At 37.4% G+C, this 26,650-nt stretch overlaps 1 long non-coding RNA gene across 1 annotated transcript in view; it reads left to right on the plus strand.

The window, feature by feature from the left end:
• Nucleotides 1-6,270: 6,270 nt before the first annotated feature.
• LOC119544228 overlaps nt 6,271-26,650 on the plus strand; it is a 106,109-nt gene continuing 85,729 nt past the window's right edge. Inside the window, exon 1 of the long non-coding RNA XR_005218792.1 lies at nt 6,271-6,578. This is a non-coding gene — a long non-coding RNA (uncharacterized LOC119544228). The remainder of the gene's footprint in view (nt 6,579-26,650) is intronic.

The following is a 26,650-nucleotide window of genomic DNA, read 5'->3' on the forward strand; positions in this document are numbered from 1 at the left end:
AGAAAGTTGTTTTCTTTTTTCCTTTTTGTTTTTTTGTTTTGTTTTGTTTTTTGTTTTTGTTTTTGTTTAGTTCCTGGCAGTTAAAAGCTCTGTCATACACTAGCTGGATTCAAGCCTAAGAAACAGATACCTCAGGGTCTAAATTTCACTTTAAAGTATCAAAATGTCCAGGTTTCAAGAAAAGATTACAAAACACACCAAAAACCAGGAAGTGATGGCTCAGGCAAAGGAGGAAAATAAAGCATTAGACACTATCAATGAGAAGGACCAGACCTGGACATACCAGGCAAAGACTTTTAAAAAATGGTCCTAAATATGCTCAAAGAGCTAAAGGAACACATGGACAGAGAACTAAAGAAAATCAGGAAAATGATAGATGAGCACAAAGAGAATATCGATATAGAGATGGAAGTTATGGAAAGGAACAAAACAGAGCTGAAGATCACAGGAACAGAAATTTAAAATTCCCTGGAAAGGTTCAGTAGCAGATTGGAGCTGGCAGAAGAATCAGTGAACTTGAAAATAAAACAATTGAAATAATCCATTCTGAGGAGCAGAAAGAAGGAAGAATGAAGAAAAGTAAACAGAACTTGAGGAACCATCAAGCATACCAACATACGCATTGTGGGAATCCCAGAAGGAGAAGGAAAGGGGCAGAATATTCAAAGAAATAATGGCTGAAAACCTCCCAAATTTAACGGAATAGATGAGTACTTACATCCAAGATACTCAACGAACTCCAAACAGGATAAACCCATATAGTAGACCCTCACTGTAGTTTATTATAATCAAGCTGTTCATTGCCAAAGATAAAGAGAATTCTGAAAGCCACAAGAGAGAAGCAACAAGGGCATACAAGGGAGTCTCAATAAGATTATATGCTGATTTCTCACTGGAAACTATGGAGGCAAGAAGGTAATGGAATGACATATTTAAAGTGTTGAGAGCAAAAATCTGCCACCCAAGAATTCTTTATCTGGTAAATGGTCTTTCAAAACTGAAGGAGATATTAAGATATTCCCAGATCAACAAAAGCTGAGAGAGTTTGTCACCACTAGATCAGCTCTACAAGAGATGCTGAAGAGTTCTGCAAGTTGAAAGGACTCTAGAAGAGACTTTTGAAATACTCTAGAGAGTATCATGATCAAATGGATCAAAGCCACATGATGAAATAAGTATCTCTGGTAAGGGTAATAACCAAGGTAAATATAAATGCCAGTACTATTGTATTTTTGGTTTGTAACTCGACTTTTTACTTCTTACAGGATCTAGAAGGCAAATGTATAAAAAGTAATAAATCAGTGGTTTTGGACTCAATGTATAAACATGTAATTGTTACAGCTACATAAAGTTGAGAGTGGTGGTGGTGTACGGGGAACACAGTTTGTGATACTATTGAAGTTAAATTGGTATCAAAGCAGAAAATATGGGAACTCTTGTATTTTATGCATGGTTTTTATGTAAACCTACAACTTCTCTAATTAAAAAGAAAAAAGCCAACAAGATTGTTACAGATAATAGGATGTTAAATTTAAGCACCATGGTAACTACAAAGAGAATATTGGAGAATATGCAAGCTCATAGAGACTGAAATTAGAGTACAAGTTGCCAAGGTTAGGGGGCAGGGAAAATGAGGAGTTAATGCAAAATGGGTGTAGGATTTCTGTTTGTGGAGATGGGAAATTTTAGTAATGGAAGGTGATGAAGGCACTGAAACATAGTGAACTTGATTCACCCCATTGAGTGTCATGCTTGGGAGTGGATGAAATTGGAAAGTTTATGTTACATATAAATTTCCGCAACAACAGAAAGAAGAGCAACTAAAGAGACAATGACAAAGGCAATTTGCTATTCTGGATGGGATCTAGCAAGGAAGGAGAGAAGAGTCAAAAGGATATTCCTGGGACATATGAAAATATTGGAATTAAGACTGTAAGCTTTATATCAATCTTAAATTTCTTGAACTTGATAAACTGCACTTAAATTGGGTACATAGGTGAATATCCTTGTTCTCAGAAATGTACTTGGCAGTACATTTCATGAGTGTTCAGAAAGTGTATTGATAAATTGATAGACAAATGGATGGATGGATAGATAAGGCAAATGTGGATATCTGCGGGGGATAGGGATATGTTGGAGTTCTCTATAAGGTTTGTGTTATTTTTGTAACTGTCTTGTAAGTTTGAAATTATTTTAGAATAGAAAGTTTAAATTTAAAAATTAGATATTTGTTGTATTTTAAAGTCACTTGACCTAATTTTTCTCTCTGTGTTGATATACCACCAACTTGATATCAAATTAGAAAATATTTTTTAAAAATATTTTCTTCCTGACGACAGGATAACTGTTTACCCTTCTAAAACCCCATTTACCAGCTGTTTTATTTTATCTGAAGAGTTTCTGCGTACCTGTTTGCATGTGGGAGAGTGTTGAGTGTATATGGAACCACGTGTCTAGGAGACAGAGAGAGATGTAGGACATTAAGTCTCTGAGAAGTTGCAAAAGGGTTTTGCATTTCCACAGGCTGTGGACTTGCTAGGTATTTGAGAAAATTATACCTAGATCTTCAAGTGGGCAAAGAGGCCCTAGTACCTGGATTATACAAGTAAGACATTTATTTGCTTATTTGTAATTTTTTGCCTGCTTCCAAAGGAAAAACTGACACATTTATTACGTTATGTAGTATAATAGCACTTTACACAGGCAAGTTAAGTGATGATGGTGGTTCTCAACCAGTGGGGAGATAGAGGATGCATGCAGTTTACCCTCAGGAACACGTGGCAATGTCTGCAAATTTTTTTTTTTTTACATATTTTAAGTATTTTAATATTCCTCTTGTTTCTCTTTTTTTTTTTTTTTATTAAATTCAGTTTTATTGAAATACATTCACACACCATACAATCATCCATGGTATACAATCCACTGTCCACAGTATGATAACATAGTTATGCGTTCATCACCACAATCTATCTCTGAACATTTTCCTTACATCAGAAAGAACCAGAACAAGAATAAAAAATAAAAGTGAAAAAAGAACACCCAAGTCATCCCCCCATCCCACCCCATTTGTCCTTTAGTTTTTATCCCCATTTTTCTACTCATCCATACACTAGATAAAGGGGGTGTGATCCACAAGGTCTTCACAATCACACTGTCACCCCTGGTAGTCTACATTATTATATAATTGTCTTCAGGAGTCCAGACTGCTGGGTTGGAGTTTGGTAGTTTCAGGTATTTACTTCTAGCTATTCCAATACATTAAAACCTAAGAGGTGTTATCTATGTAGTGCATAAGAATGTCCACCAGAGTGACCCCTCGACTCCGTTTGAAATCTCTCAGCCACTGAAACTATTTCGTCTCATTTTGCATCCCCCTTTTGGTCAAGAAGATACTCTCAGTCCCACGATGCCGGGTCCACATTCATCCCCGGGAGTCATATTCTGCATTGCCAGGGAGATTTACAACCCTGGGAGTCGGGTCCCACGTAGAGGGGAGGGCAGCGAGTTCACCTGTCGAGATGGCTCAGTTAGAGAGAGAGAGGGCCACATCTGAGCAACAAAGAGGTACTCAGGGGGAGACTCTTAGGCACAATTATATTGTCTGCAAATATTTTTGTTTGTCATGAATGGGGGTGCTACTAGCACCTTGTGGGTAGAGGCCAAGGATATTGCTTAACATCCTACAATGCACAGGACAGATGCCACAGTGAAGAATTATCTGAGCCAAATGTCAGTAGTGATAAGTTGTAAAATCCTGACTTAGGTCAACCTCTCATTTTATAAATGAGAAACTGAACATCAGAGTGTATATCAGTTACTTATGCCAAGTTACACTGTGAACACATAGAAAAACTAAGTCTTCTATTTAGAGTTTTCCCCATCACACAATGTAACTTCTAAAAGCTAAAAACGGAACTATTGGAAGATAGAGTTTTTATGGACAAATTTAGGCGTAAGATATACTGAATAATTGCACAGATTTTTAAAACATAGTGTTGTTTACATTAGGAGATCAGGCAAATAGATTATTTAATTACTGAACCTGTATTTGATTGTATGTAGTAAAAAATATTTTCATGATATTTATGCCCAGTACTGCCCAGCACAGTGGCTCTCAAACTTTAGGGTCCCTCACAATTACACAGAGGACTTGTTAAAACACAAGTTGTCAGGCCCCACTACCAGAGGTTCTGATTCAGTAGGTCTGGAGTGAGGCTTGAGAATTTGTTTTCTTAACAAGCTCCCAGATGATGATGGAGCTGCTGACGAGGGGGCCACACTCCGAGAACCACTGGCCCAGCATTTGTAGGTACCCAATACATGTTGGCCTAACACTGCAGGTATCTTAAAATATAATCTCGCTAAACATGTAATCTCACTTCAGCATACATTAATTAATAATGCTAATTCGCATCTAGAGGAATATAATCATGCAGATGGCAGAACCAACACTTAACTAGGAACTTTATTTAATTCAAATCCCTTACTTTAAAAATGAAATTATCACTGTTTAAGATTCACTACCAGGAAGCCTCTTTTAACAATAGCCATAGAAACATTTTATGAAAATCATTTTGGACCATTTGCATATTAAGAAATATTCTAAATGCCAAACTGAGTAAAACCTGTCTGATGGGGCCCCTTTGCCAAGCTGTATCTGTGGAGAAAATGCCTATTGTCATCAGCATATAAAAGCAGGCCCTAAGGGATCATAATTGTCTCTTTAAATTATTTGGGAAAACATGCACATATTTAATCAATTAAATATAGCATAAGATGACAGGCAGCATATTTTAATCATAAATAATCAATGATACTGTTAATTATGATTAATAGAGTAAAAAGTTCCCCCAAATAAATTCATTTCAGTAACGCTTGTTTTCATTTCATTAATTTAATAAAAGGAATGTAAGACCTCAGATCCTTAAAAACTGCCTGTTTATCTGGTTATTGCTCCCTAATTAACTTACCTTGTGCCAGTTAGAGTCATCTAGAGACACCCAAACAAATGACTATTAAACCTTTCATTCAGCCTTTTTTACATCATGAATAGAGTTTCCACTGCCTTTATTTTCCTAACTCATGACATTCTATCCAAGGCACTGAACTTCGCTTGCCAAGGGCATATAAGGGAGCGGAACCTTCTCATATGTGCTGCATTTGCCTTCAACTTTTTAAATATCCATCTGTCTTTTAAATAAGGTGCCATCTGTTATATCATCATCTCTGGTTAAATTTCTATTAAAATTTCTTGTCAACATAACACAGCTGCAGCAATCTTACCCTTTTCTCCAGGCCTTCCTGCAGCATTCAATGAGAGGCTGCTATTTTAACTAATTGTCATTTCAGGACACAGTGTGAGAGCTAAAAGGGAATCAGTGCTACACTGTTTCTACTTTTACTTCTAGAGTGAATAAGTGTTCATGTCAAACCTGGGATCATTCTTCAAGTTCCCTCAACACAGCCCCCTTTGATCTAATGCAGGTAAACCAATATCATTTAGAGCTAGGATCAAATGGCACTTTTACTGCAGTATTCACCTTGGAACTAAGTAGGCAGGATTTATTATTTGTTGAAGTCACATAACTGTCAGGTTATGCAGGCTCCATTCCCAGAGTATCACAATCAATCACAATAGAAAACAAATAGAGGAAATCGGATAATTCATTTACAAAGGAAGCAAATTTGCAATCAGAACAAGGGCAACCAACGTAACAGCCAAGAACTGCAGTAAATCCCTTAGAGCTAATAGGCACATCTCATAATGCTCTCCTCCAATACCTCCAAGCAAATGGATTGCATTCAAAGTTTAAACAGTCAAATCAACATTCATTCCTGGATGGTGAGAGATGATGCTTGTTAAGCAGACTCTAATTTATGATTTATTTCCTCAAGTGTTTTAAAGCAAGGAATGCTAGAAGACTTACTGTGCTTTTCAAGCATGCTGACAGAACTGGAATATTAGTAACTTCTCCCTGCCCCTCTCAGTATGGCTGATAGGCATCTGCCGGGACTATAGCATATAAAACACTGAATAATGCAAAAATATTTACCCCCAAAAGATGTAGTAAAAGCTCAGCTTCCTCCAGCTTCCATTGCCCCTGAAGTGTTAATCTGAAGGAACAGCTCCATGAGATTCCCCAGGCCAGCAGTGTGTCTCCTACACTTGACCTAGACAGCCTTACATAATGAAGCATCGGTGCTGGAGAGCTCGCTGAATGTCATCACCAGCAAGAGTAAGAAGTATTGGCGGCAGCAGGCAGGCGGGCAGGCTGGGAGAGTGCATGGAAATCGTGAAGTCTTTATTGTCTTTCCCTTTTGAAATATTTTGGAAGGAGAGTTAAGAATAGCTCAGGAATTGGTCTTATTCTTTTTATGAGAAGAATGACCAGAAGCATAAAAGCTAAATCTTCCTGCAAGTGCAAGACACCTTTTTCGGTGTTTGCAATAAACCCAACAGAATAAATTGCTATCTGTAAAGTACTGTACCATGACACCTAAAATGAAGGGAATGGTAAAGCAAAGTAATGGCTCAAAGGCTGCCACCGGGAGCTTTTGTCTACATTTAACTCATTGTGGTGAGTATAGGGGAAAATATGTATGTGTAAGGAGAGTAGCAGCTGGGGGGTATGAGTTGGCTTATAGAATGATTACTAAAGGATTTGTAAAGAGTGTTCTTGTTCCTTAACATCTTGAAAGCAAGATGATAGTATTTTTAATCTTGTATATCAGATTCAGAATGTGATGGGTTAAACTGGTTGTGCTTAATGTTTTTCAACTTCTGATATTTTTATGCAAGTAAGGAGAAAAGCAGGTCCTATCTGTGGTGGTTTGCAGATAACTCTCAGATGTGCTAATTTATCACTGCCATCATCTATACTAAAAAATAACATCTGAATTACAACATTCGGATTTTTATATAATGAATCTTTTTTTTAGATTTTGAAAGCAATTTCTCATAAGGGGGTAAGGGGATCACTGTGCTTTAGAGATTAGCTTTGTTAGATTAACTCCTAGGTATCCAGGGATTTAAATAACAAAATAAAAACAATGTACTCTACATCTAATTTTCATTCAATTATCTCAAATGTATGCATTTGCAAGCTATATCCTAAAAAGCTAGAATAATACCAGTCCCATAATTCAACCCTGAACAAGCTTATATTATTAATATAAGCAGACATTACATTGTTTGATTGCTCAGTCCTGAGAAATTATATTGTTTGATTGTTCAATCTTGAGCAATCTTATTTTATTAATATAAGATGACATTATATTGTTTAATTATATATAAAGTTGTGGCTTGGTACTGTGTGTGAGCTAAGACATATAATTCCTGAGGCAATAGAAATAGAGAGGAAGCCATGTATCATTTAAAAATAATCTTACTGTGCTGCTCTTAGCTGGGAAAACTTGTCTGCTAATGTGTCACACTGAGAATACAGTGAGGAAATAACAGAATTTAGTCTACAAAAGAACACAATGATCTACTTCCATCCCATCATTTAACTTATAAGGAAACCAAGACAGAAAGAAGTTAAGTGATGTGCTTAAAGTGACACAGAGGAAGAAACATCAGTGGAAGTGGTTTTCCTGATACTCACCCAGTGTTTTGTCTACTATACTACAGTGAATAATTGTCTTTGATTCTGGTATAAAGATGTGATGTACAGTGATTTTTTTTAAATCATAAAAATGATATGAAAAAAATGAAGTAGCCCTAAATATGTGTTAGCCTGATTTTGGCAAAGTAGGTTCAGTAATGGATGGAATGATGAATTTTATTCAATTATTTCTCACAACTGTAATGAACATATTGGTGCAATATTTAGTTAAATTTTTCAAATTATGAAATAGTGTTTTGAGCATTAAACACTGTAAACCATGCTGGTGTTTCTGATGTTTTATTTTGTCAATGTTGATCATGGTACTAGGCTTATTAGTCTCTTGGAGAGCTAATATACATGTGATAACCCATATGAAGCAGAGAACTGAATAATATAATATTTTTAAAAAGATCATTCTTACTTTCAAATAAACCCAGCTTCTTCTAGTCAGGCGCTGTATTGTTCATTCTTAGCACCAGCTCCCAATACAGGCCTTACTGGGCACTCAATAAATGTTTGCTGAATGAATAAAAGGAGGGAAGAAATGTACTCACAATGTTTCCGTACATGGGAGCTGGATATATTATGCCTAGTACAGCTCTCTGGAGGAGTCATTTTTAAAAGTAGATAAGGATATAAATACATCAGTTTCATAATTGCCAAAGTAAATGAATGCTTCTGAATACTTGTTTGGAAACTGTTCTTATAAGGAGTTTTTAGCATTTTCCTTGCAATCTAATTGGATCAGCTTGGTGTAAGTTCAGCTACTAAGAAACAACCTGACTTTTACTAGCTTAAATCAAATAGAGGTTTTGTTTTCTGAAGTGACATGAGGTCTGGAGGTAGAACTTTAGATGTAACATGGCAGAACCACAGTACACAGGGACCAAAGATCAACTTTTCATTCTCCCAGCCATCCTTAACCAGTGGCTTTCATCCTCCTATTGATTGTCGTGTGGTTTCAAGATGGTTGCCTCACCCTCAGCATCCTGACCGCATTCCAGGCAGGAGGAAGGGAAAAGCAAAGAGCAAAAGGCATGTGCTAGCTGAAACAGCTCTTTTTTTCACAAGAACTTTCCCAAACCACCTAGAGATTTACCTCTTACAGGTCATAACTGTGAAAAAAATGTCACCCCTCCTGCAGGGGACTCTGGGTTAATTGTGTTACAGGTTTTTTTGAAAAAAATTTTTCATGGTTTACATTAGGCATATTTTTCTCATATTCTACCCTATTGTTAATGCCTTTTAATAGTGTCATATATTTGTTATAATTCATGAAAGAACATTCCTATATTTGTACTATTAACCACAGTCTATCATCCACAACAGGGTTCACTGTGCTCTACAGTCACGTTTTATCTTCTAACTTTCCTTCTAGTAATATCCACGAACCAAAACTTCCCCTTCCAACCAAATTCACAAACATAATTCAGTGTTGTTAATTACTCTCACAATAATGTGCTACCACCAGCACTATCCATTTCCAAATATTTGCAATCAAATTAAATAGACATTCTGCAAAAGTAAGGATTAGCTCCCCATTCTCTACCCCCATTATATCCCCTGATAACTTATATTCTAGATTTTAATTCTACGAATTTGTAAATTATAATTCAAATCAGTGTTGTCTTTTTCTGTCTCACTTATTTCACTCAACATAATGTCAAGATTCATTCATATTGTCACATGCATCAGGACTTCATTACTTCTTACAGCTGAATAATATTCCATCATATGTATATGCCACATTTTGTTTATCCATTCATCAGTCAATGGACACCTGGGTTGTTTCCATCTTTTGGCAAATGTGAATAATGCTGCTATAAACATCAGTGTGCAAATGTCTGTTCAAGACCCTGCTTTCAGTTCTGGCTATAAACCTAGTAACAGGAGTGCTGGATCATATGGCAGTTCTATAGTTAGCTTCCTGGGGAACCAACAAACTGTTTTCCACAGAGGCTGCACCATTTTACGTTCCCACCGGCAGCAAATGAGTATTTGTATTTCTCCATATCCTCTCCAACCCTTGTAGTTTTCTGTTTGTTTTATAGTGGCCATTCTAGTGGGTGTGAAATGATATCCCATAGGTTTGATTTGTATTTCCCTAACAGTTAATGATGTTAGCATCTTTTCATGTGTTTATTGGCCATTTGTATTTCCTCTTTGGAGAAATGTCTGTTCATGTTTGCCCATTTTTTAATTGGGTTGTTTGTCTTTTTATTGTTGAGTTGTACGATTTCTTTCCATATTCCAAATGTTAAACCCTTACTGGATATTTGGTTTCCAAATATTTTCTCCCATTGAGTAGGTTGCCTCTTCACTTTCTTGACAAAGTTGTTTGAAGCCCAAAAGTTTTTAATTTTGAAGAGATCCAGCTTACCTATTGTTTCTTTCATTGCTTGAGCTTTGGATGTAAAGTCAAAGAAACCACTGCCTAACACAAGGTCTTGAAGATGCCTCCCTACATTTTCTTCTAGGAGTTTTATAGTCCTGGTTTTTGTTTAGGACTTTGATTAATTGCGAGTTAATTTTTGTGAAGGGTGTGAGATAGGAGTCCTCTTTCATTCTTTTGCATGTAGATATCTAGTTCTCCCAGCACCATTTGTTAAAGAGACTATTCTTTCTCAGTTGAGTGGACTTGGTACCTTGTCAAATATCAATTGGCTCTAGATGCGTGGATCTATTTCTGACCTCTCAATTTGATTTTGTTGGACCATGTATCTATCTTTTTGCCAGTACCATGCTATTTTGACCACTGTAGCTTTGTAATATGCTTGAAAGTCAGGAAATGTGAGTCCTTGAACTTTGTTCTTTTCTTTTAAGATGTTTTTGGCTATTTGGAGCTCCTTACCCTCCCAAATAAATTTGATAATTGGTTTTTCCATTTCTGCAAAGTAGGCTGTTGGAATTTTGACTGGGATTACATTGAATCTGTAAATCAATTTGGGTAGACTTTACATCATAATGATATTTAGTCCTCCAAGTCAGGGACACGGAATGTCCTTCCATTTATTTAGATCTTCCTTGATTTCTTTTAGTAATGTTTTTTATATTTCTGTGTATAGGTCCTTTACATCTTTGATTTAATTTATTCCTAGATGTTTGATTCTTTTAATTGGTATTATAAATGAATTTTTTTTCTTGATTTCCTCCTCAGATTGTTAATTACTAGTGTATAGACACTACTGAATTTTGCTTGTTGATCTTATAACATGTCATTTGCTGAACTCATTTATTAGCTCTAGTTTCTTTTTTGTAGATATTTTGGGACCTTATATAGGATCATTAATCTTCAAATAGTGAATGTTTTACTTCTTCCTTTCCAATTTGGAGGCATTTTATTTCATTTTCTTGTCTAACTGCCTTTGTTAGACCATCTAGCATGTTGAATTGCAGTGACGACAGTAGGTATCCTTGTCTTGTTCCAGATCTTTGAGGGAAAGCTTTCAATATTTCACCACTGAATATGCTGTTAGCAATGGATTTTTCAAATATGCACTTTATCATGTTGAGGAAATTTCCTTCTATTCCTATCTTTTCAAGTGTTTTTTTTTTTTTTTTTTTTTTAAATCAAGAAAGGAGTCTGGATTTTGCCAAATATTTTTTCTGCTTCAATACAGATATCATGTGGTTTTTCACCTTTTATTTGTTAATGTGGTATATTACATTAATTAATTTTCTTGTGTTGAACCACCCTTACATGCCTGGAATAAAACCCACCTGGTCATGGTGTATAATTAATGTGCTGATGGATTCGATTTGCATGTATTTTGTTGAGAATTTTTGCATCTGTATTCATTAGAGAAATTGGTCCATAATTTTCTTTCCTTGTATTATCTTTACCTGGCTTTGGTATTAGGGTGATATTGACTGCATCGAATGAGTTTGGTGGTGTTCCCTGCTCTTCAACTTTTTGAAGAGTTTGAGCAGGATTGGTATTAATTCTTCTTGAAATGATTGCAAGAATTCACCTCTGAAGCCATTTAATCATGGGCTTTCCTTTCTTGGGAGGTTTTTGATGATTGATTCAATCTCTTTACTTGTAATTAATCTGTTGAAGTCTTCTATTTCTTCTTGAGTCAGTATAGGTTGTTCACATGTTTCTAGGATTTTTCCATTTTATCTAGGTTGTCTAATTGATTGGCATATAGTTGTTCATAGTATTCTCTTATAATCCCTTTTATTTTTATGGGTTCAATAATAATGTCTCCCTTCTCATTTTTCTGATTTTATTTATTTGCATCTTCTCTCTCTCTCTCTCTCTCTCTCTCTCTCTCTTCTTTTGTTTTATTAGTCTAGCCAAAGGTTTGTCAATTTTATTGATATTCTCAAAGAACAAGATTTTGGCTTTGTTAATTCTATCTTTTGTCTTTTTTATTCTCAATTTCTGCTCTAATATTTGTTACTTCTTTCTTTCTGCTTGCTTTGAGATTAGTCTGCTGTTCTTCTTCTAGTTCCTGATGTTGTGCAGTTAGGTCTTTTTAGCGCTTTCTTCTTTTTTAATGTAGGTGTTTAGGACTATACATTTCCCTCTCTGCATTGCATTGGTTGTATCCCATATGTTTTTTTTTTAAATTTCATTTCATTTTTTAAAAAATTTTTATTTTGAAATGATTTCAAACATATAGGATCTTTGCAAATACAATACAAACCCCATACAAAGAACTGAAACACCACACCATCCCCCAATTTCCATATCTACCAATTTTACATTTTGCTACCTTTGCTTCCTTCCTTCTTTCCTTCCTTCTATCCTTCCTTCCTCTCTCCCTCCCTTCCCCCCTTTCTTTCAACTATATCTATTATCTTTCTATCAATTATTTACCCATTTATCATCTTCTGAATATTTGAGAGCAGGTTGCATATATCATACTCCTTGAACTCATAACACTTCCATGTACATTTCCTATGAACAAGGATATTCACTTATGTCATTAACTTAACTGCAGTTAATTCGAGAAAATTAATATGGATATAAAGCTTAAATTCTATATTCCAATTTTTCCTTATGCCCCCTTTGAGCTTTTCTCCTCCATTCTTAGATCCACTCGTATCATATATTGCATTGATTGTCATTAACTCTTAATTAACTCTTTTTTTAAAAAATTAACTATATCAAAAAAAAATTTTTTTTAAAAACATATACAATAAAAAAAATTTCAAACAAACCATAACAAGGAAGTAAGAAAAAGATAACTAACCTAAAATAACTACTTTACTTCCAACATGTTCCTACTCTACCCGAAGAAAATAACCTAATATAGCAACATTTCTGTGAACTTGTTCCTACCATACCCATCAGACATTAACAAACCATAGTCATTCCTGGCTATTTCCAGAATGTTAAATTTACCCACGATAGCTTATCTGTTCTTATTGGGTTATCCCCCTTCATTAATTGCTCTCTATCGCTAGTTCCCCTACATTATACATTATAAACCGTTTATTTTAGGAGTGTGTTGTTTAACCTCCAGGTGTTTGTGAATTTTCTACATCTCTGATAGTTTTTGACTTCTAATTGTATTCCATTGTGGTCAGAGATTGTGCCTTGAATAATTTCAATTTTTTTAAATTTATTGAGGCTTGTTTTATGTCCCAGCATATGGTCTATTCTGGAGAAAGTTCCATGATCACTAGAGAAGAATGTGTATCCTGGTGATTTGGGATGTGATGTTCTATATATGTCTGTTAAATCAAATTCATTTATCAGATTGTTTAGGTTTTCAATTTCCTTGTTGGTCTTCTGTCTGGTTGATCTATCTATAGGAAAGAGTGATGTATTGAAGTCTCCCACAATTATTGTGACCCATTTTTAGTTTTGCCAGTGTTTGTCTCATGTATTTTGTGGCACCATGATTGGGTGCATAACATTTATGATTATTTCTTCTTGTTGAATTGCCCCTTTTATTAGTATGTAGTGGCCTTCTTTGTCTCTCCTCATTCCTTGCATTTAAAGTCTATTTTATCTGAGATTAATATTGCTACTCCTGCTTTCTTTTGACTGTAGCTTGCATGAAATATTTTTTCTATCCTTTCACTTTCAATTTCTTTGTGTCCCTGTGTCTAAGATGAGTCTCCTGTATGCAACATATTGATGATTCATATTTTTTGATCCATTCTGCCAATCTATATCTTTTAATTGGGGAGTTTAATCCATTTACATTCAATGTTATTACTGTGAAGGCATTTCTTGAATCAGCCATCCTATCTTTTGGTTTATGTTTGTCAGATATATTTTTTCCCTTTCTCTCTTAATGTCCTTTAATGAACCAATATTGAATCTCTTTAGTACTGAACCTTTCTCCATCTGTCTCTCTCCTTTCTTTGTTTCTCTGTTGGTAGGGCTCCCTTTAGTATCTGAAGTAGGGCAGGACTTTTATGAGCAAAATCTCTCAGCATTTGTTTGTCTGTGAAAAATTTAAGCTCTCCCTCAAATTTGAAGGAGAGCTTTGCTGGATAAATTATTCTTGGTTGGAAATTTTTCTCTCTCAGAATTTTAAATATGTCATACCACTGCCTTCTCATCTCCATGGTGGCCACTGAGTAGTCTCTACTTAGTCTTATGTTGTTTCCTTTGTATGTGGTGAATTGTTTTTCTCTTGCTGCTTTCAGAACTTGCTCCTTCTCTTCAGTATTTGACAGTCTGATCAGAATATGTCTTGGAGTGGGTTTATTTGGATTTACTCTGTTTGGAGTTGGCTGGGCATTTATGCTTTGTGTATTTATACTGTGTAGAAGGTTTGGGAAGTTTTCCCCAACAATTTCTTTGAATACACTTTATAGACCTTTATCCTTCTCTTCCCCTTCTGGGATACCAATGAATCTTATGTTTGGATGTTTTCTTTTACCTATCATATCCCTGAGATCCATTTTGATTTTTTAAATTTTTTTCTCCATTCTTTCTCTTGTTCTTTCATTTTCTATTCTGTGGTTCTTGAGGTCACTGATTCATTGTTCAGCTTCTACTAGTCTTGTACTATGAGTATCCAGAATCTTTTTAATTTGGTCAGCAGTTTCTTTTACTTCATAAGATCATCTATGTTTTTATTTATTCTTGCAATTTCTTCTTTATGCTCTTCTAGGGTCTTCTTCATGTCCTTTATATCCTGTGCCATGCTCTTGTTGTTTGTCTTTAGTTCTTTGATTAATTGCTCCAAGTACTGTGTCTCCTCTGATGTTTTGATTTGGGTGTTTGGGTTTGGGTTATTCATATCATCTGGTTTTATCTTATGCTTTAAGATTTTCTGTTGTTTTTGGCCTCTTGGCATTTGCTTTACTTGATAGGGTTCTTTTAGGATATGTAGGATTATTCAAAGACGAATCTCTAATTTGTCAGATCTACAGCTTGGTGGTGTACACTTTCTCTAACTAACCAGCAGATGGCATCCATGAATCACCTATTCCCCTCAAGTCAGTCTCCCCAACTTTATCTTTGTGGTGTGTGGGGGTCTGAGTCTTGTGGGGTCCAATTGGTGCACCAAATTTGGGTGTGTTGTTGGTGCTGTCCACCCTGAATGTGGGGCGTGTGTCTGAGTGGTTAGGGAGGGAGGGCAGCTTTAACAATCAAACCTCCCAGGTGTTCCTGGGGATTTAAGGCTGTTGCGAGAGTCTAAACCTTCATTTCAGTCTAACCACAGATTGTCTCTGCCACTGACCCACAAGTCCTTGGTATTGGCTTATGGTCCCTGGGATTTCCGAGTGGGTCCCTATTCCAAGCTGTGCCCTTCTAGGGCCTCTGCTGAGGAAGGTTGTGCTACATCACAAGTGCGTGCCATCCCTTAAGGGAAGTTCTGGGCTGCCGGGCTGTGTAGGGGCATTCCCAGCCTGTTGAAAAGATGGCTGAATGGGTCACAGTAATTTCCCCCTTTTTGGACAGCTCTGCCTTCCCAGCTCTGGGACAGTTAGCCACAGGTGCAAAAAGGCTACTGTCCACGCCCAATATTGTGGCGTGTACATGTGTTGCTGGAATAATGTCCTGTCACACTGGGTTTTTTGGCACGGCTCTGGGCTGTGGCTCTGGCACCGGGCCAGAGCATTCCCAGCCCACCGGGAAGATGACTGCAAGGGGCATGGATTTTTTTCCCCTTTTGGCTCACCTCTGCCTTCCTCGCTCTGAGACAATTAGCAGCAGGTGTGTGAAAGGCTATCTTCCATGCCAGATATTGAGGTGTTCGCACAGCCTGTTCCTGCCGCGCTTCACTATGTGATTCTCATTGCCGTATCTGCAGCTGCTTTTGCATTTTTTTAAAAAAGAACTAGTCTGCCTCCAAACGCCAACCCTCAGTTTCCCCACACTGCAGCGTGGTTGCCGGATATTCAGCGGCTTACACACTTGTTTCAGAATGCAGACTCCTGGTTTTAACAAGTGCCCGGTTCCTGTGGATTTAGCAGAACTTGTCCAGCTGGTGCATCACTGGAACTGGTGTTCTGGGTCACTTTCTGGCTTTTATCTAGTATTTTTCATGGAGGTGTTTTTTGCCCTGTCTCTCCTAGCTGCCCTCTTAGGTTCTCCACATCCCATGTGTTTTGATATATTTTGTTCTCATTTTCATTCATCTAGAAATATTTACTGATTTCTCTTGCATTTTCTTCTTTGATCCACTGATTGAGTGTGCTGATTAACCTCCATATACTTGTGAATTTTCCAGTTCTCTGCCTGTTATTGATTTCCAGCTTCATTCCATTATGATCAGAGAAAGTGCTGTGTATAAGTTCAATATTTTAAAATTTATTGAGAGCTGCTTTGTGAGCCAACATGTGGTATAACCTGGGGAATGATCCATAAGCACTTGAGAAGAAGGTATATATTCTTGTTTAGGGGCACAATGTTCTGTATATATCTGTTAGGTCTAGTTGATGTGTCATATTATTCAATTTCTCTATTTCCTTATTGATCCTCTGTCTAGATGTTCTATCTATTTGTGAGAGTGTTGTGTTGAAGTCTCCAACTATTATTATAGAGACATCTTTTCTCCCTTCAGTTTTGCCAGTGTTTGCCTCATGTATTTTGGGGCACAATGGTTAAGTGTATAAATGTTTATGATTGTTATTTCTTTTTGGTAGATTGCCACTTTTATTAATATCTAATTTCTCTTTTGTCTCTTGTAACAGTTTTGCATTTAAAGTCTATTTTGTCTGACATTAGTATAGCTACCCCAACTCTTTTTTGGTTACAATTTGCATGGAATATCTTTCCCAACCTTTCACTTTCAACCTATTTGTGTTCTTGGGTCTAAGGTGACTCTCTGTTAACAGCATATAGATTGATAATACTTTTTTAAAAATCCATTCTGCAAATCTATGTCTTTTGATTGAGGAATTTAATCCATTAACATTCAATGTTGTTGCTGTGAAGGCAGTACTTACTTCAACCATTTTATCCTTCTGTTTTTATATGTCATATCTTATTTTTGGCTCTCTTTTTACCCTTTTAATTACTTTAACTGATAATCTTCATTTCTACACTCTCCTCCAAGCTGCTCTCTCTTGTCTTTTCCTTTCAGCCTACAGAACTCCCTTTAGTATATCTTGTAGGGCAGGTCTCCTGTTCACAAATGTTCTCAGTTTCTGTTGATCTGTGAATATTTTAAACTTGCCCTCATTTTTGAAGGATGGTTTTGCCAGATAAAGAACTCTTGGCTGACAGCATAGTACTCAATGGTGAGAGACTGAAAGCCTTCCCTCTAAGATCAGGAACAAGACAAGGATGCCCGCTGTCACCACTGTTATTCAACATTGTGCTGGAAGTGCTAGCCAGGGCAATCCAGCAAGACAAAGAAATAAAAGGCATCCAAATTGGAAAAGAAGAAGTAAAACTGTCATTGTTTGCAGATGATATGATCTTATATCTAGAAAACCCTGAGAAATCAACGATACACCTACTAGAGCTAATAAACAAATTTAGCAAAGTAGCGGGATACAAGATTAATGCACATAAGTCAGTAATGTTTCTATATGCTAGAAATGAACAAACGGAAGTGACACTCAAGAAAAAGATACCATTTTCAATAGCAACTAAAAAAATCAAGTACCTAGGAATAAACTTAACCAAAGATGTAAAAGACGTATACAAAGAAAACTACATAACTCTACTAAAAGAAATAGAAGGGGACCTTAAAAGATGGAAAAATATTCCATGTTCATGGATAGGAAGGCTAAATGTCATTAAGATGTCAATTCTACCCAAACTCATCTACAGATTCAATGCAATCCCAATCAAAATTCCAACAACCTACTTTGCAGACTTGGAAAAGCTAGTTATCAAATTTATTTGGAAAGGGAAGATGCCTCGAATTGCTAAAGACACTCTAAAAAAGAAAAACGAAGTGGGAGGACTTACACTCCCTGACTTTGAAGCTTATTATAAAGCCACAGTTGCCAAAACAGCATGGTACTGGCACAAAGATAGACATATAGATCAATGGAATCGAATTGAGAATTCAGAGATAGACCCTCAGATCTATGGCCGACTGATCTTTGATAAGGCCCCCAAAGTCACCGAACTGAGCCATAATGGTCTTTTCAACAAATGGGGCTGGGAGAGTTGGATATCCATATCCAAAAGAATGAAAGAGGACCCCTACCTCACTCCCTACACAAAAATTAACTCAAAATGGACCAAAGATCTCAATATAAAAGAAAGTACCATAAAACTCCTAGAAGATAATGTAGGAAAACATCTTCAAGACCTTGTATTAGGAGGCCACTTCCTAGACTTTACACCCAAAGCACAAGCAACAAAAGAGAAAATAGATAAATGGGAACTCCTCAAGCTTAGAAGTTTCTGCACCTCAAAGGAATTTCTCAAAAAGGTAAAGAGGCAGCCAACTCAATGGGAAAAAATTTTTGGAAACCATGTATCTGACAAAAGACTGATATCTTGCATATACAAAGAAATCCTACAACTCAATGACAATAGTACAGACAGCCCAATTATAAAATGGGCAAAAGATATGAAAAGACAGTTCTCTGAAGAGGAAATACAAATGGCCAAGAAACACATGAAAAAATGTTCAGCTTCACTAGCTATTAGAGAGATGCAAATTAAGACCACAATGAGATACCATCTAACACCGGTTAGAATGGCTGCCATTAAACAAACAGGAAACTACAAATGCTGGAGGGGATGTGGAGAAATTGGAACACTTATTCATTGTTGGTGGGACTGTATAATGGTTCAGCCACTCTGGAAGTCAGTCTGGCAGTTCCTTAGAAAACTAGATATAGAGCTACCATTCGATCCAGCGATTGCACTTCTCGGTATATACCCGGAAGATCGGAAAGCAGTGACACGAACAGATATCTGCACGCCAATGTTCATAGCAGCATTATTCACAATTGCCAAGAGATGGAAACAACCCAAATGTCCTTCAACAGATGAGTGGATAAATAAAATGTGGTATATACACACGATGGAATACTACGCGGCAGTAAGAAGGAACGATCTGGTGAAACATATGACAACATGGATGAACCTTGAAGACATAATGCTGAGCGAAATAAGCCAGGCACAAAAAGAGAAATATTATATGCTACCACTAATGTGAACTTTGAAAAATGTAAAACAAATGGTTTATAATGTAGAATGTAGGGGAACTAGCAGTAGAGAGCAATTAAGGAAGGGGGAACAATAATCCAAGAAGAACAGATAAGCTATTTAACGTTCTGGGGATGCCCAGAAATGACTATGGTCTGTTAATTTCTGATGGATGTAGTAGGAACAAGTTCTCTGAAATGTTGCTATATTATGTAACTTTCTTGGGGTAAAGTAGGAACATGTTGGAAGTTAAGCAGTTATCTTAGGTTAGTTGTCTTTTTCTTACTCCCTTGTTATGGTCTCTTTGAAATGTTCTTTTATTGTATGTTTGTTTTCTTTTTAACTTTTTTTTTCATACAGTTGATTTAAAAAAGAAGGGAAAGTTAAAAAAAAAAAAAAGAAAGTAAAAAGACAAACAAGGAAAAAAAAAAAAGATGTAGTGCCCCCTTGAGGAGCCTGTGGAGAATGCAGGGGTATTCGCCTACCCCACCTCCATGGTTGCTAACGTGACCACAGACATAGGGGACTGGTGGTTTGATGCGTTGAGCCCTCTACCATAAGTTTTACCCTTGGGAAGATGGTTGCTGCAAAGGAGAGGCTAGGCCTCCCTATATTTGTGCCTAAGAGTCTCCTCCTGAATGCCTCTTTGTTGCTCAGATGTGGCCCTCTCTCTCTGGCTAAGCCAACTTGAAAGGTGAAATCACTGCCCTCCCCCCTACGTGGGACCAGACACCCAGGGGAGTGAATCTCCCTGGCAACGTGGAATATGACTCCCGGAGAGGAATGTAGACCCGGCATCGTGGGATGGAGAACATCTTCTTGACCAAAAGGGGGATGTGAAAGGAAATGAAATAAGCTTCAGTGGCAGAGAGATTCCAAAATGAGCCGAGAGATCACTCTGGTGGGCACTCATACGCACACTTTAGACAACCTTTTTTAGGTTCTAAAGAATTGGGGTAGCTGGTGGTGGATACCTGAAACTATTAAACTACAACCCAGAACCCATGAATCTCGAAGACAGTTGTATAAAAATGTAGCTTATGAGGGGTGACAATGGGATTGGGAAAGCCATAAGGACCACACTCCACTTTGTCTAGTTTATGGATGGATGTGTAGAAAATAGGGGAAGGAAACAAACAGACAAAGGTACCCAGTGTTCTTTTTTACTTCAATTGCTCTTTTTCACTCTAATTATTATTCTTGTTATTTTTGTGTGTGTGCTAATGAAGGTGTCAGGGATTGATATAGGTGATGAATGTACAACTATGTAATGGTACTGTAAACAATCGAAAGTACAATTTGTTTTGTATGACTGCGTGGTATGTGAATATATCTCAATAAAATGATGATTAAAAAAAAAAAACTCTTGGCTGGTTGTTTTTCTTTCAGTACTTTAAATATTTCATACCACTGCCTTCTCACCTCCATGGTTTCTGATGAGCAGTCAACACTTTGTCTTATTGCAGTTCCCTTGTATGTGACAAATAGTTTTTCTCTTGCTGCTTTCAGGATTCTCTTTTTATCTTTGGCATTTGACATTCAGATTAGTATGTGTCTCCAAGTAGATCTATGAGGATTTATTGTGTTTGGAGTACATTGTGCTTCTCGGACCTGTATATTTGTGTCTTCCATAAGAATTAGGAAATTTTTAGCTATTATTTCCTCAAATATTCTTTCTGTCCCCTTTCCCCTTTCTTCTTCTGGGACACCCTTGTAATCTCTACCATTATGACTTTTGCCCCCAAATTTCTGTTATGTTTCTTTTTATACTTTCAAACTTTTCTTTATGCTCACCCAGTGCCTTCTTAATATTCTTTATCTCTTTAGCCATATTTTCCTTCATCTCCTTGAATTGATTTAGGAGATTTGTTAGAACATCTTTGATTAATTGTTCCAAATTCTGGGCCTCTTCCAAAGTTTTAATTTGTTCCTTTGACTGGGCCATATCTTCCTGTTTCTTATATGGCTTGTGATTTTTTGCTGATGTCTAAGCATCTGATTATCTTGATGAGCTTATTCTGAAGGTCAGTGTCTCTCTCTTGCCTAGGGTTTTTTCCTCTTTAATGAAATTTTATTGAGATATAGTCACACATCATACAAACCATCGAAATATACAATCAGTGGCTCACAGTGTCATCACATAGTTGTGCATACACCAATTATCAATTTTAGAACATATTCATTACTCCAGAAAATAAATAAAAATAAAAAAGATAACCCAAATCCTCCCATACCCTTTATCCCCTGCCCCCCATTATTGACCCATACATAGTATTGGTGTGGTACATTTGTTACTGTTGATGAAAGAATATTAAAATCTTACTGTTAAGTATAGTCATAGTTTGCAATAGGTAATTTCCCACATATACCCCTTTATTATTAACTCCTTGCAATAGTGTACTACATTTGTTTTAGTTCATGAAAAAAAATTAATATTTTTACAGTTAATCACAGTCATTGTCCACCAAAAGATTCACTGTTATACTTTACTATATTTTAATCTCCAACTTTCCTTCTGGTGACATACATGACTCTAAACGTCTACTTTCCACCACATTCACACAGATTCGGTACTGTTAATTATTCTGACAACAGTGTGCTACTGTCACCTCTATCCAAATGTTTAAGCTTGACCTAGTTAAACATTCTGCACATGTGAATCAACTGCTCCTGCCTGGGGCTTTATTGTTGATTGGTTTTGTGTTAAGGCTCTTCTTGGATACTTCGTCCAACTTATTATAGACTTTCAGAATTGCCCATGTTTAACTGATCAGATTTTTTACCTCTTCTTTATCTGATTCTTGCCCTGGGTTTGTGGTACAATTTTTTTTTTTAATTCAGTTTTATTGAAATATATTCACATACCATACAATCATCCACGGTATACAATCAACTGTTCACAGCACGATCATATAGTTATGCATTCATCACCACAATCTATTTCTGAATGTTTTCCTTACATCAGAAAGAATCAGATTAAGAATAAAAAATACAAGCAAAAAAAAGAACACTCAAACCATCCCCCTATCCCACCCTATTTTTCACTTAGTATTTGTCCCCATTCTTCTACGCATCCATCTATACACTAGATAAAGGTAGTGCGATCCACAAGGTCCTCACAATCACACTGTCACCCCCTGCAATCTACATTATTAAATAATCATCTTCAGTCATCCAGACTACTGGGTTGGAGTTTGGTAGTTTCAGGTATTTACTTCTAACTATTCCAATACATTAAAACCTAAGAGGTGTTATCTATATAGTGCGTAAGACTGTCCAACAGAGTGACCTCTCGACTCCATTTGAAATCTCTCAGCCACTGAAATTATTTTATCTCATTTTGCATCCCCCTTTTGGTCAAGAAGATGTTCTCAATCCCATGATGCTGGGTCCAGATTCATCCCTGGGAGTCATATCCTGCATTGCCAGGGAGATTTACAACCCTGGGAGTCGGGTCCCACATAGGGGTGAGGGCATTGAGTTCACCTGCCAAGGTGGCTCAGAGAGAGAGAGGGCCACATCTGAGCAACAAAGAAGTACTCAGGGGGAGACTCTTAGGCACAATTATATGCAAGTTTAGCCTCTCCTTTGCAGTAACAAGCTTCATAAGGGCAAGTCCCATGATCGAGGGCTCGGCACATCAAACCACCAGTCCCAATGTTTGTGACAACATCAACACCAGTCCAGGTGAGGAAGTCCAACACTTCTGTACCCTTCCCCAGCTCCTCAGGGTTGGGGGGGGCTGTAAATATATTTTTTATTCTCTCCCCAAATTACTTTGGGATGTATCACTATTTCACTCTAACCTATACTAACCTACCGTATCTCACTTCCTATTCAAAGTTCCAAGTAATTGTGGTGTTTGAACAAATTGACTGTAGAGTTATACTGTTTAGAAAATATAGATCCTGCACCAAATAGACATCTCTTCCCTTGGTCTCAGGTGAAAGTTGAAGTTTTAAAACACAATCAGTTTTGACCTTAACCTTTTGGCCCAGTTTGCCCTAGTCTTAACCAGATCTGCTTCATTCATATCACTAATTGAAGTCTGGGCTCTTTTCAGCTTTTTTTAAACAGTTGCTGTATGCACTAATACTGACATTCATATCTGCCAAGCTCTAGCTCTGAGTTTCAGGTGTCTCAGAGATACGCATTGTTCCAGAGACCAATCAGGTTATACACTGAGGGATCAGCATCTTAAAGTTTAGAGATAGGCATTACAATTCAGGAATAGAGTTGACTGCTGTAAAAGCTTACAATCTAGGGACCGTTACAATAATCATGTCCACATTAGGCTGTGTTCTAAGATTCAATTCTGTGTTTACACATTGTGGTTAGTCCATATTGTTGAGGCATTATAGTGTTTGCCTTTATTTCTGGTGTACTTCACTCAAATACTGTGTACAGGATCCATTTACCTTGTTGTGTGTCTCATAGCTTCACTCCTTCTCGTAGTTGCTCAATATTCCATTGCATGCATACGCCACAGTTCACCATTCTGTTTCTCAGTCTATGTACCCTTAGGTCACCTCCACCCATTGCAAATCATGATTACTGTCTCCATGAACAACAGTTTGCAAATGTCCATTCATGTCTCTGCTCTCAGATCTTCAAATGACATACCCCATAATGAGGTTGCAGGACCTTTTGGTCCCCACATACTTAACTTTTTGTGGAACCACCAAACTGACCTTCAGAAAGGCTACACCATTCTACCTCTCATCTGTGGTACAATTTTTAAGATTGCACTGTTTGTGCAATTGTTTCACTCCCAGGAGAAAGCTTCCTTTATTCTTTTCCTTCTCTGGAAATCTTGATCAGTTCTGTTTGTTTTTGTTTTCCCTCTATAGCTTTTACTTTTTACACTCCATTCATTTCCTCTAGCTGATTTTGCCTGCAGTGCAAATTCTGAGAAGAGGATCACCCTGCAGAGGACTTTCCCAAGTCAGTATTTCCCAGCCAAAACAGGACCAGGGACCCACAAAGTGGGTGCAGACTAGCTCCAAAGAGCCCTGTGGAGAGGGTCCGGAAAGATGCCCAAAGCTTTTCTGATGACTCCTCAAAGCTGCACTTTCCTGGCTTGCCCAGCAGATGGTGCCTTTCAGCAGACTGTCCCCCACAGCCTTAAGGAGGACCTGTGTCTTTAATCCTCCACCACCTCCACCCCGTCGGGGCCAGGACTGAAACAATTGCCATGGCTCTCCCAGAAGGGGTGGGCTGTAACAGAAGCTCGGAGCTGGGACCTGGCAATCCAAATTTGCTGATCAAAAGCTGTGATCATTGCTCAGCCATGACCCCTCCCACACCATTCTTGGGGAAGAGGACTTCCATGTTCCTCTCTGATCACAGCAGCCTGTGTGAGACCTGACCCCAAGGGGACCCGCCTCAAGACTGGGGGATGGGCACCAGCAACTGCCATGGAGTGAACTATTCATAGTCTTCACCAGTTTCTCAGCCTTTTCCTCATGCTCCTCCCTGGATGATGTACACTGCTCCCCCTGGCTTTTGTAGCCCCAGAACATTTGTTTCAGATGGTCCTGCCTGTCCACTAGCTGTTTTGGAGGAGGAGTGAGTCCTAGAGCTCTCTATTCTGCTATCATCCCTGGAAGTCAGTTAGGATAATTGTGTTTTTACCTGAGCCCCTGACCACATCAAATAAAGCTGGGGTACTGTGGATATTTTGGATTTTTTAAATTAGAGAATTTATAGATTTTCAGAAAAATTATGCAGAAAGTACAGAGCTCCCATATACACCCTGACACATGCAGTATCCCGTATTATTAACACTTTGCCTTAGTGTGGTAATTCTGTTACAATTGATGAAACAATATTAATTTAATCATGCTATTAACTGTAGTCCAATGTTTACATTAGGGTTTACTATTTGTGTTTTATATCTCTATTTTTGTTTTAATTTTTATTCTAGGCTGCTGTTTTTAAAGTAAAAGGGGTTGTTTTCCCAATATCCACTTTCTTTTAGCATGTAGTTTGTTTCCTGATAAAATTGTAATGCATTCAGTGTGATTGTTAAGTTTAAGCTTAATTATCTTCCAAAAGAAGGAAAAGACTTCTCATTTTATATCTGGGTATTATGTGGAAAACATTACCCTACTTTTGCAATGGAATGTTACTTGGGTAAAAGATGGATTTCTAACTACACCATAGTCAAATAGATGGAAAGGGAAATCTTTAGAAAAACTTTTCAGAAAGAAAAAGAAAAAATCATTCCATGCCCCATTTCAGCCCATCCTCACTCATAAATTAGGTTACCTAAAATAGTTTCTTCTTTCTGAAATGATTCTGACTATGTAAGAATAAATGAACACTGAATTAAAGCTTTAACCCTTGAAATCTCTGCAATTACTAAGTAAAATGTTGTATTGCTAGTTTAGAAAACAAGCTTTTACTGAATTTTTCATTCTGTCTGTTAATCTGGCTGGAATGGACATGCCTGAAAACCCTGTGCTTCCTCACAGCTGGGTCTTGGAAGGGCTTTATAAACTATCCCAACCAGGCTATGTGAACGCCCTGCTGGGTCAGAAGTCGCTCTTCATAGTGGGTGAGGAGTAACGCTGAATAATCTTTCATGGGACCTGGAACAGGATGGGCCCTCTGTCCGAAAGTCTCACTTTAGACTTTTAGAGGATTCCTGGACAAACTGGGCAACTGGAACAGAAGCTCTCTAAACTTAGAAGGAAAAACAATGGCATTACTGTCAACTCTCTTCATATGGGAGAGTTGACTTCTGAACTCAAATCACAATCACCTTGAAATAGTCTCTTACCAAACACTGAATATTACAGTAGCCTGTGCTTCACCGAAATGCCACACAGAGCATGGTGTTCATTTCACTCTCTAACAGAAACTAATGGGGGGCTACTTTCCAGGAAATCAGACTTTGTAGGAAATCATACTCCAGCCTAACTGGAGACAGAAATTAAAATATATTTAGCAACCCTAACAGGTATGCATTTCACAGGTAGCAAACTCAGGGGAGAACAAAACTATAACTTTCCTCATTTTCCTATGAGTGACTTTAATTTCTGTTTTACTGCCCCATTTTTGCCTAATGACAGGAAATCTAACGTAACTATTTCCGGTCTGTGTAAATATAAGTCATCCAAAGTTTAACTAAGTAAAATAATGGTATTTTTACTTCTGCTCTTTATATTAATTAGGATAACACTAGCTAGAGCAACAAATACACCCCCAAATCTTGGTGGCTTAGCCCAGAGAAATTTTATTTCACATTCGTGCAAAGTTCTATGTGGTTTTCTGGGTTGGCAGGTGGCCTTGCACGTGATCATTCATGGATTCAGCATCCCCCTTTCTTGTGGCTCCTTTTGCCTTTGCGTATTCAGAGTCCTCTCCATGCAGCTGACAGGTGGAAAAAGAGGTCATGAAGAATTCTGCACACCTCTTTAGCCCAGAAGTGACACACATGGCTTCTGCTTATTTCCCAATAGTGAGAAATTGTCACATAGCTGAGGCAATTGGGGGGCTGAGA

The sequence above is a fragment of the Choloepus didactylus genome, chromosome 9, assembly GCF_015220235.1.
Source record: "Choloepus didactylus isolate mChoDid1 chromosome 9, mChoDid1.pri, whole genome shotgun sequence".
Classification (NCBI taxonomy): Eukaryota; Metazoa; Chordata; class Mammalia; order Pilosa; family Megalonychidae; genus Choloepus; species Choloepus didactylus.